The sequence below is a fragment of the Bombyx mori genome, chromosome 24 (genome assembly GCF_030269925.1).
Source record: "Bombyx mori chromosome 24, ASM3026992v2".
Taxonomy (NCBI): domain Eukaryota; kingdom Metazoa; phylum Arthropoda; class Insecta; order Lepidoptera; family Bombycidae; genus Bombyx; species Bombyx mori.
The window spans coordinates 3,778,712-3,790,426 of record NC_085130.1 but is presented as its reverse complement, the minus strand read 5'-3'; the positions used below and the strand labels follow the sequence as shown (position 1 = coordinate 3,790,426).

Sequence of the window (11,715 nt, the reverse complement as noted above, 5' to 3'; positions counted from 1 at the left end):
CCCATCCCCTTCCCGACCTCAGATCGCCCGTAAATTATTTTTCCTTTCATTTTTATAATATTCTACTCCTTTTCTAATGGGTTTCATCTTATTATTTTTTTTTTCACTTTTTATTATTTTTAAAGGCTTCTTTCTACCCCGGTCTAAAAAGTGAACATGAAAATAGCGTTTTAGCATAATTGGAATATTTTCGCAACGCTGAGTATTTTTCGGGAAAAATTTAAAATATCTCATGATCGTTGATAGAAATTATAACCAACATAACATTCACAGATGTTTATTAAAACAAAACACTTAAGACTCGGTTTTCGGGCCGAATGCCTGTTTGAAGAAGCCCACAATCAACGAAATAAAGTTATCGATTATTCCGGGAAAGCCTTGAACGAGCTTTTCGAAGTTTTCCGGTTTCAAAGCGGTCTGTACTCCGCTGGCCACACCGGCGCCTGCAACCTCGGCCACTTCATTGCTCGCGCTTTCTGAGTCCACGGGGACTGCATACGCCACCGTCGCCACGGCCAGAAGTACCACGATCTGGAAAAGTAGAGTTACAGGGGATTTAAATAATCTAAAGCAATAGTGGCGTGGTTTTTTTTTATTGCTTACATGGGTGGACGAGCTGACAGTCCACCTGGTGTTAAATGGTTACTGGAGCCCATAGACATCTACGACGTAAATGCGTCACCCACCTTGAGATATAAATTCTAAGGTCTCAAGTTAGTTACAACTGCTGCCCCACCCTTCGAACCGAAACGCATTACTGCTTCACGGCAAAAATAGGCAGGGTGGTGGTGCCTACCCGCGCGGACTCACAAGAGGTTACTGGAGGTTTGAAGGGTGGGGCAGCTATTTTAACTATACTGAGACCTTAGAACTTATATCTCAAGGTGGGTGGTGTACTTACGTTGTAGATGTCTATGGGCTCCAGTAACCATTTAACACCAGGTGGACTGTCAGCTCATCCCATCTACGCAATAAATAAAAAAAGCGGATGAGTATAGTGAGGAAAGCTGATCCACCACCATGTGGAATAAATAGCTGGTAAGAGATATAGAGAGTCCATACTATAAATTACGCTGATAAAAATATATATACGAAATTTTCTTGGAACGTGCGTCGCGAGTGATGCATAGTTTCTACTTCATGCCTAATGTGCACGAGGAGTCTTCAGCTCATCAGGCAGTACGTATATTAGCTAACTTTTACAAGCTTTACCTCTATACATTTCAATTAGGAACTTTTTATGTGTTTTAGATCCGTTGTACTCTATTCCGGCAAGGTTTTGAAACAGTTCACAAGAGCACCAATCTTTTTGGGCCGAGAGCTGAACCTCCTACGGGATCCCCGCGCCTAGGGGGTACGCAGGCTATGTGAAACTGTCCGCAGATGTTGGGTGCGGACCACAGTCCCGAGGATGATATTTAGGGCCGTCCACAAGAGCACCATATTACCTTATGGTCCAACATCATATCTTTTTTTAAATTATTAATCGTCATGGTGTTAAGTGGTTACTGGAGCCCATAGACGTTTACAACGTAAATGCGCCACCCACCTTGAGATATGTTCTAAGGTCTCAGTATAGTTACAACGGCTGCCCCACCCTTCAAACCGAAACGCATTACTGCTTCACGGCAGAAATAAGCAGGGTGGCGGTACCTTCTCGTGCGGACTCAAGAGGTCCTACCACTGGTAACCAACCAGTACCAACTGACATAACGCCGCATTATCCATCAGAAGGGTGTAAATCTGTACCATGACGGTGCCTCAAACCACATTAGAGTGGTAACAGGTGGAGAACGGCTCCTCTTCAAAGGCCCAGGGGCAGCACTTCCTCTCTCGACATAACAATCTCGCAATAATAGAACGCTATTCGCCATGTCTCATCTCTGCTAACTGTCAAGCGAATGATAGAAGAAACCGACTAATCGGAGCCTAGAACTATGACTTTTTTTCCACAGGAGAAAATCGCCGGTTCCCCACCCGCGCGGTAGGTGGGGTGAGTGGCAGTTTAACCTCACTAACTCACTCCTGCCGCTCACAGCCGGCGCCCTACCCCGGACCGGTCCGGAGAGGACTATGACTGGGCACTTCTAAGACCATGGTACATACACACTTTCGCAGCGTATCACGATGCTTTCAGGGATAGTTATCTTCTGGTCACCTGGTCGTCGATTAGAACTCGTCGACATATTTGATATTACTGCATCACTAAAATGAGGCAGGGGGAAAGTCAAATCCATAGGCCCAGTCTCGGCTGTGATGCACCAATCCCCTTCTCAAGATTCATCCTCAAGCTATATCCTTGTAAACGATAGTGCATATAGTTCTGTCTTATGGCTATCTGACTGTCGTTCTTAAGAACTTATCGGGTTAAGTATTGGCCGATTACATAGATTAGATAAAATTCCTGTGTCCATGGATTCTTATTTCGCTTGGCTTCCAATTTTCCCAACTCTAATTAATTTGAATTTAGAATCTAAACTGAAATAGAACTTGCACCACGGTACAAATTAGAAAAAAAAAAAAAGAATACGTACCAAAAATTGCTTCATTTTATTTGAATTCTTAGAACGTTCGACTCAACGATGTTAATTTGCGTATAGTATTCGCGGACATAAATCGCCATTTTATACTCCGAAATTCTATGAATTTACACAAGTTTAATATGAAATCATATTTAATAACATCTGTACAAACTAATTAATTTAAGTAACAGTAGATATTCTATAGGTACGCAGTTAATTGGAACTTGAATTTTTTGGCACAACACAGTTCGGGTGCAGAAGGTTTGTATGATCTAATTCAGCCGTGCCCTGTTCTGATAGATTATTGGGCCTTTCATTTAAACTTTCTTTGTTAAGTGATTTATTTATAACAGAAAAAAATATTCCAAATTCATCAGAATACCGCGAAACCTATTCCATATTATTATGTTGATTTATTAATTTCTTGAGATTAAATATAACTATAGAGTTGTTATAACGACATCACATTAAATCGAATAGCCTATTAGCCGACCTCTGAGAGAATGCGATGGATTGTATTTAAATTTCATCATCATCATCATCATCATCATCAACAGCCCACAGTCGTCCACTGCTGGACATAGGCCTCTCCCAATCCACACCACTGAGCCCGGTCTGCGGCTCTCCTCATCCACTTCTTGCCGGCCACCGTGCGGAGGTCATCGCACCATCTAGCCAGGGGGCGTCCCACGTTACGTCTTCCGCTGCGCGGTCTCCACTCGAGAACCCGTCTGCTCCAGCGATCGTCAGTCCTACGGCATATATGGCCATATTTAAATTTAATGCAATAATATTATAACATTTATTATGAAGTTAACACCAAGATATTTTTTTACGATAAATATTAATTGTCAGTAGGGCAAATAAAAAAAGTGGATTCAGGAAAAAGGTAACTTCAAAGGGGTACACGGGCTATTCGTTCGCGATCATACTTTTTCAGTAGTCGGACATTAAGATTTATCATTTTGTGGAGCATAATATAAATAATATAATAACTAAATATACTTTTTTACTTTTTTTACGCTAATTTAGTAACTTTGATTTTGTCGTTTTCGGATTGTATTAAATAATTAGTAGCAAATAGATATCGTATTGTTCAAGAACATTTTCTTTCTTTTCTTTATTCATATAGGATGGAATAAACGTTTTTCATCTGTTTCGACTAAGCGCAGCCAAAGTTATCTAAAATCACGCGTGCGCCTTCTGTACGATCACGATTTTGTACTTCTACTCGACTGTCGACAACGCTGACTGTGTACACGCATAAATTAGTAACGTCAACCTCAAATAATAAATTGTATATTATTTTAAATGAAAAACGTAAATCTCAATAAATCAATACCTCACACACAATTACGAATGTTTACATTACATATTATGTTTTACATAATTTTATGGAATTTTACGTAACTTTAACTTGTGTGTGCGTTTAAATAAAAATAGCACTTATTTACATAATACTTACGTATATTAATAATAACTAGAGGTCCCGCAGTAGTCGAAATTCGACTATAATTAATTGGAATTGTAAGTTTGTACACTATTATGATTGTATTTTATACTTCTATAATCACAAATTTCGCCAAGACTACACTTTAAAAAATATTAACAAAGGCAAAGAATATTTAATCTATTCTCAATTTGACAACAGACGCCAAGAACAAAAGTTTGACAATAAATAGTATGCATGCGTGTGTGCGTTAAATACATGGTATGTAGTGTGTGTAATGTTTTCTTTATTGATTTAATGTATCTTTTATGCATTCTTTTAAAAAAAATATTAGCATTGTGCACTTCTTCTCTATATTCTCTATAAGTGTGGAAAATTTCATACTCCTCCGTCCGCGCAATTTTCGTAAAAAGGGATACAAAGTTTTTGCTTCACGTATTAATATATAGATAAATCGGTTCGTATTTAGGAAAATTAAACAGCCGATCAATGTATGTATATGATTTCTCAGCAGGTATAATGTATAAAACTTCCTCACTTCCACTTCCATTAAGGCCTATAATAATTAATTAATACGTGATTAAAATCGTCAAAATGCACACCAGAGCGCCAGTAATGAGGCAAACATCGATCTTACCCAAAAAATGACCCTAAGTTAATATGTTGGAAGGTTAAAAAACTTCTTACTATTTTCTGCCGCGCTACTTTAGGCTAAGCTGAGCGACCTCTTCACGTTGTACTGTGTGTCTATGGTCTATCTAAAAACCGTGGAAGTCACTCTCAATTACAAGACAAGTATTAATATATAGGATATTTATTTCTATCTGTTCTTATCTATTTAGCTACGAGCACTGAGTTGCCAAGCAATAAGTTTAAGAACAAAACATATTTCCTCAAAAATAAAATCTCACATACAAATCTGTTTGACGGTCTACAGAATTCGTGATTCAAACGAACTTATAAACCTACTAGCCGTACTCGCCCGCTTCGCTGAGCATTTAAAATTAACATTATTATTTATTGTCATTATTATTAGGAAGTCCAACACTCATATAAATATTAGCCTATCCATTAAGTACATGTATTTTCTACATGGACACATGGTTCAGTAGTTATAACGGAACATCCGTAAAAACCACTGTAGATTTATATATTAGTATAGATTTTTATATAGATAGATATTGTAAATACGAAATTTATTATATATGTATGTAATATTAAATGTATTATGAACAAAAAGTTTTTGCGGCCTCGCGAATCGAACTGCTGTCAATTAACAGAGACCGGTTGCTTAAAAAGAAAAAAAAAAAAGAAACAAAAAAAAAGCAATATGGCGGCGGCTTGTCCCGCCAAAACAAAACCTGATCGCTCTCTGTTAGTGTTGCTAACGGAGAGGAGAAATTATGGAATATAGGAAACCATTTGTTTGTAGTTTATCTATATGTTAATACGTGAAGCAAAAACTTTGTATCGCTTTTTATCCAAATTGCGCGCACGGAGGAGCATGAAATTTCACACACTTATAGAGAATATAGGGAAGGAGTGCAGAATGTTAATATTTTTTTTAATTATGCATAAAAAATACATTAAACCAATAAAAAAAAAACATTACAAACACTACCATGTATGTGACACACGCACGCATGCAAACTATTTGTATAATGTGTAACTTTTCTTATTGTTTATAGTCTGTGGTCAAATTGAGAATAGATTAAATATTGTTTGTCTTTATTAATGTTTGTCTATAGTGTAGTCTTGGCGAAATCTGTGATTAGTTGACTACAGAAATATAAATAGTCTTGGACAATAGAATCATAATAGTTTACAAACTTATAATTTCAATTAATTATAGTCGAATGTCGACTACCAGGCGACCACTAGTTTAATTAATTCTGCTATTGATCATTTTCTCATGATCCGATAAGTACTTGTATCTTACATACATTTAAACGAGCAATTCTTGTATATATATAATCTGAATCTCGGAAACGGCTCCAACGATTTTCATAAAATTAAACAGTATACAGGGGATTTTGGGGGCGATAAATCGACCTAGTTACGATTTATTTTCAGAAAATGTTGTTTTATTCGTGTTTTCAATAATCAACTTTATCGATAATCAACTTTATGACTCTTCCCGACATCTATTGGCGAATAATAATGCTATTGTTCTTAATTGAGAGCAACTAACTGCTTTAGCGACACAACAAGAGGGCGTTATAAAAAAAAACCGAGCCAAGCTCGGCCATCATCTAGTCCACGGAATAGATAAATCTATTCCGTGATCTAGTCCATATTATTGTCAACTAAGACCTTTAAATAAGTCTGTATTTGCGCACCCGAATGTTCAGTTTTGTATTTACCTTCTAAAATATTACTCATTTTTGTTAAGTCACTTTTTAGAGGTCTTTCCATATCGAAGGTTCTTTGCAATACCGGACCTTTTTGGAATTACACCTAAGATATGTTTTCATTTGAATTGTGGAAGTAGACTATGAATACCTATTTAACAAAGGGGGGAAGATTTTCCACCGAGTGGTTGTTATTACTTGGTAGACCGACGGTCCCAATGTTGTTGTTCGGAACTTGTATATATGCAAGCTTATCTTGAAATTGTCGTAAGCGAGATTAAGGTATCTGTCAAATATCTTGTGTTCTATGATAGCTACCGTCACAGAATGATATGACAAATTCATAAATTGCAATTTCTTTCTTTAAATTTTTTAGATTTGCATTGAAGGTTTTATTCATATAAAAATTATACTAAGAACGGCTTAAGACTAATGCTAAATATGTCTGGTTTTCTATCACGAGAACCTTATATATTTTAGGATATTTTAGGTTCTTTTAAGAAATATTATATATCTGATCTCCCGGATCATCTAGTGGAAAATGATCATCCGAACCCATGTGAATGTCGTGAATGGGATATAAGGTCGAAGATTCAATTATCTAGCAGCTGTCCCATGATTTGTACCGAAATGCATGTCTCTTTCGCAGCATAAATATATGGTACTGCATATTTATTAACATGGGCTTGTAGCTCACTCTGCCGGAGGTCCCAATCCGCTTGTATACTTAAAGAATGCTGCACCTCACTGTCTGATGATTCTTTTAGTCGTATTTTACGACATCCCCAGAAAGAGATGAGGTTATGTTATTTTACACTTGTTTTTTTTTAATTGCTTAGTTGGGTGGACGAGCTCACAGCCCACCTGGTGTTAAGTGGCTACTAGAGCCCATAGACAACTAGAACGTAAATGCGCCACCCGCCTTGAGATATGAGTTCTAAGGTCTTAGTATAGTTACAACGGCTGCCCCACCCTTCAAACCGAAACGCATTACTGCTTCACGGCAGAAATAAGCAGGGCGATGGTACCTACCCGTGCGGACTCACAAGAGTCCCTACCACCAGGTGAGCTCACGGGGCTCTAATTTAAGGACGTTGCTAACACTAGCCCTAGGAAGAGCAGTTTGCAGAATCTACCACCGGATGAGGTTATGTTATTTTACACTTTTTTTTTAGTGCTGAGTTGGGTGGACGAGCTCACAGCCCACCTGGTGTTAAGTGGCTACTAGAGCCCATAGACAACTAGAACGTAAATGCGCCACCCGCCTTGAGATATAAGTTCTAAGGTTTCAGTATAGTTACAACGTTACAACGGCCCCATCCTTCAAACCGAAACGCATTACTGCTTCACGGCAGAAATAGGCAGAGCGGTGGTACCTACCCGCGCGGACTCACAAGAGGCGCGACCACCAGTAAAGCCTAATACATTAAAACTTATCACGGCCTAGAGTTTCGGGGGATTTACTTGCAAAAGCCGGCAACCCCGAACATTGATGGCGTCTGATAAAATAAGGGAGAATTCTCGTATATTCATTCTCGTGTTTATTTGTTTAGGTGCTGAAATTGTTTCATGACACAGCTTTGATTGTACTATACCGTTTGAAGAATCGAAATATCTTTTGAATACAGGAGATAGCCGCTCATAGTTTTGACTGACATCTCGTCTTTTCGTATTAAAACTGTATAATCTCAAAACTTACTAATTTTACAGGAGAGTGTTTTAAAGGTTTAGCATGTGATATTTTTAATATTAATCATCTTTGTAACATTTTTTTTACCAGTTTCATCATGTACCTGTCTTTTAAAGTAAGATAAAATTATGTGTTAATTTTGTTTAATGGTAGTCAAAACATAGGTAAACTAAAAAAAAAACTAAAACAAAACGATGCTCTTTTGATAGTATTTATGAGAAAAATACCAAATGATTCCGCATATTAACTCAATTTCGTATATTTTTGTAAATTGTGAAAAGAAGATCTGTGTGAGGTGCGAGTTTTTTAACGTTCTCGATAGCGTAAAAGTTAACTCAAATTTGTATGGAGGTGGAAGGTTTGCCTACGTTTGCCGCTAGGGGCGTTGTTCCAGCTGCAAACAAATTTGACTTAACTTTTACGCTATCGAGAACGTTAAAAGATTCGCACTAAACACACTGGTCCGTCCGTTAATCCTTATAATTTCATTAAAATCGAGTGTTTTAACCTTTATGTTAACGTAATAGTAACTGAGTGGATCGTTTGAAAAGTCGAGACACGTTGGTGCAGGAAATGTATGGAGGATCTCCTCAGTGGGTCGCGTTTCTGATCCGGTGTTAGATTCTGCGAAGCACTGCTCTTCTTAGGGCTAGTGTCAGCAACGTCCTCAGATTAGAACCCCGTGAGCTCACCTACTCGTTAGCTCAGCTGGCATAGTCTATTGACCTCTAAGGCTACCAGATGAGGTAGGAATAAAAAAAAGTATTTATTATTCTTTGATACTGTTACGCGCTGGGGTTCGGGATAAATAAAATTCTACCGAATTACAAATTAAAACTGTATTTATCACTTAGAACCCTTAAAACACTTCAGGACACTTTAAAAATCCTCAATTCGCTTCTTCCGCTTCGCTTCAGGTGATCCGTACGCTGTTTCGCTTCGAGCCTTTGTGCCATCTCGGCAACGCTTTTATAGTCGAGACGAAATCCCTAGAATCGTCGAGAACATTCCTCACAAGTCGAGTACCTTCGACGCGTGTTTCTGCTATCTGACAATAGATGGAGTTGTACTCCTCGAGCGTTCTGGACGTTACTCTAGTAACAATAAGTATCAACAACAGTAAGGATGTATCCTTCGATATTCGTTCAGCTATTCAACGATAGATGACGTTATTCTTACCGGCGTAAAAATACTGTAATATTGTATCAACTAACTTGTTCGCTTAAGTTAACTAGCTTGTCTTACTACTGAATAAAGCTGGTCCCTTTGTTAGCATTAATCCTGAGGTTATTGTAATGGATATGCCAGTACCGAATAAGGATATCTTTGTTAGTTAAGTTTATCAGTTAAATCTTTGTTTGTTAAGTTAACTAGCTCTCGTGATCAATGTTGATGGGTACTGGTGTTTTTGTAACTATTTTTGTGCTTTGAGTTTGAGCTTAAAGTTCTTTTTAAACTTATAATTTACGAATTAAGACACAGTGGCTGATTAAAAAAGGTAATATGAACTAAATAGAATATTGAGTAAGTTTACTTAGAGGAGAGGCTTGTGAGGCAAAAGTTATGTATAGAAAATCAGGTCAAAAATGCTACAAAACCAAGGAATCAGCATAAAATCGGCAGTTTTGGTAGGCAGCGGCTTGGCTCTGCCCCTGGCATTGCTGAGGTCCATGGGCGACAGTAACCACTCACCATCAGGTGGGCCGTATGCTCGTCTGCCTACAAGGGCAATAAAAAATAAATAAATAAAAGTGAATATTAAATATAAGGACATAAATAAAAGCATTGCTTAACAATTAATCAGTAAATAATAAATTCATTAAAAACAATGACTCTATATTTACAGTGTGACATGTATTTTATTATTTATATTTCAATTCCATACATAATGTTTATTCATACAATATTCCTTCGTGTAATTCAAATAACATAAATGGAAATATTCGTTGAATCGAGAAACCCCATTTCTTTTATGATAAAGTCTGTTAAAAATAATTAAAACAATCGCCAGCATTAGAACGTTGCTTCTATGTATTTATGCTAATGTTATACAAGTGGACTCTTCTAATACAGTATTGTAACAAATTCATTAGCTCTGTTACCTGTAGGCGAAATTAAAGTGGGCGTTGCAGTTAATGTGAATAAATAGACATCTTACAAAACGTCCAATCATTGTCAGTTACTAATGACAATAAATAATAGCTTAAAAAAAATAAAAAAGATACGCTTTTATAGAAAATCGAATTAAAAAATAGAAAATAAATGTAAAATAGTGTAAGAAAAAATGATTTTATTGTAAAAAAAAGCGTCGGGTGCATGGTATTAGTAGTTATAAGTATTTTATGAACAGATATGAGTAGAAGGGCTATTTTGATAATATCCTGAAATGCACCCCACGCTTTTTTACAATAAAATAATTTTTTCTTACACTATTTTTAATTAAAAAACCTTTTTTTTCTATTTTTTAGTTGAATTTCAATTTTTTTTATTTTTTGTTCTATTTTTTTTTATATTGAATTGTCATCTGTCCTTAATAAGTACACGAAATTTCGAGTTAATCCGACGTTTTGAAGGGGGTCAAAATCATGTTCAAAGATTCCGTTACATTCATACGTCTGAAGCTAATAAAAAAAAAGCGTATTCAAATAAATTTGAAATCTCTGAGGTACTACAAAAATGTGCTATTATTAATGGCAATAATTCTTGGCGCTTTTGGGTAAATCAATCCATGGCCCACGGCGGCCCAGTGGTGTCGAAGAGGGTACTTGGGAAAAACCTCTCGCCCTGGCCAGGAGAATGTAATTGAGGCATAGTTCCTTTTTTGTAATTGCCCTTGTAGGCAGACGAGCATACGGCCCACCTGATGGTGAGTCGTTACCGTCGCCCATGAACTTCAGCAATGCCAGGGGCAGAGCCAAACCGCTGCCTACCGCTTAATACTCTCCACAAGCCTCTTTTGAAGAAGGACATGTCATAGCGCTCGGGAAACACGGGGAAACACGGGGAGCTCATTCTATAGCCGGATGGTACGTGGCAAAAAAGACCTCTGAAATCGCACTGTCGATGAACGCAGCGGTTCCAGATAATATGGATGAACTCTGCTCCGATGGCCGGAGGTGCGATGATAAAAAGGAGATGAAGGGATCATCTCAAAAAAAATGAGTAGGGTATTTAGTAGCAGCAGCTTTTGTGAAGTCTATTAGAGATATTGGGGACACAGCCAAGATTCAGTCTACTGCCGTCAATCAGTCAAGGTAATATGTTAAAAGCTATTATGACTGATATAGACGAGAACAATTCACGGTGGCTACCAGACCTCAAAGACAACTGTCTCGCACCTCAAAGCAGAAGAACGATTGATTCACGGCAGGCACAAGCACAATGGCAATCTAAGCAAGCTAAAAATCCACCGCGCATTAGCTACGAAGGTATTTCTAATAAGCAAAGATAAATTCCATTCGATGCTTAATTAAATATCTTTAATTATACAGGACGTATTCTCAAACAAATCAAAATATGAATACGGCTATTGTTACACGTTACGCATCTGTGCAAACATTGAACCGCCAGCGAGAGGCCTAACTACCTAATATTAAGTATTTTTCTTTACTAATCAGTCTCCAAAAACGGTTTTTTTGGTAATTAACAGTTAAAAGTTAAAAGTTTCGTGTTCAATGAACCCAAGATCAAGATTCCTTCTAT

General features: G+C 37.3%; 1 long non-coding RNA gene across 1 annotated transcript; it reads right to left on the bottom strand.

Annotated features, from left to right (window-relative positions):
* Positions 1-261: 261 nt before the first annotated feature.
* On the bottom strand, positions 262-2,736 carry LOC101737054 (uncharacterized). Its single transcript, XR_209693.5, has 2 exons — positions 2,535-2,736; positions 262-531 (listed from the first exon to the last, which is right to left on the bottom strand). It is a non-coding gene; the product is annotated as an uncharacterized LOC101737054 (long non-coding RNA).
* Positions 2,737-11,715: the final 8,979 nt, after the last annotated feature.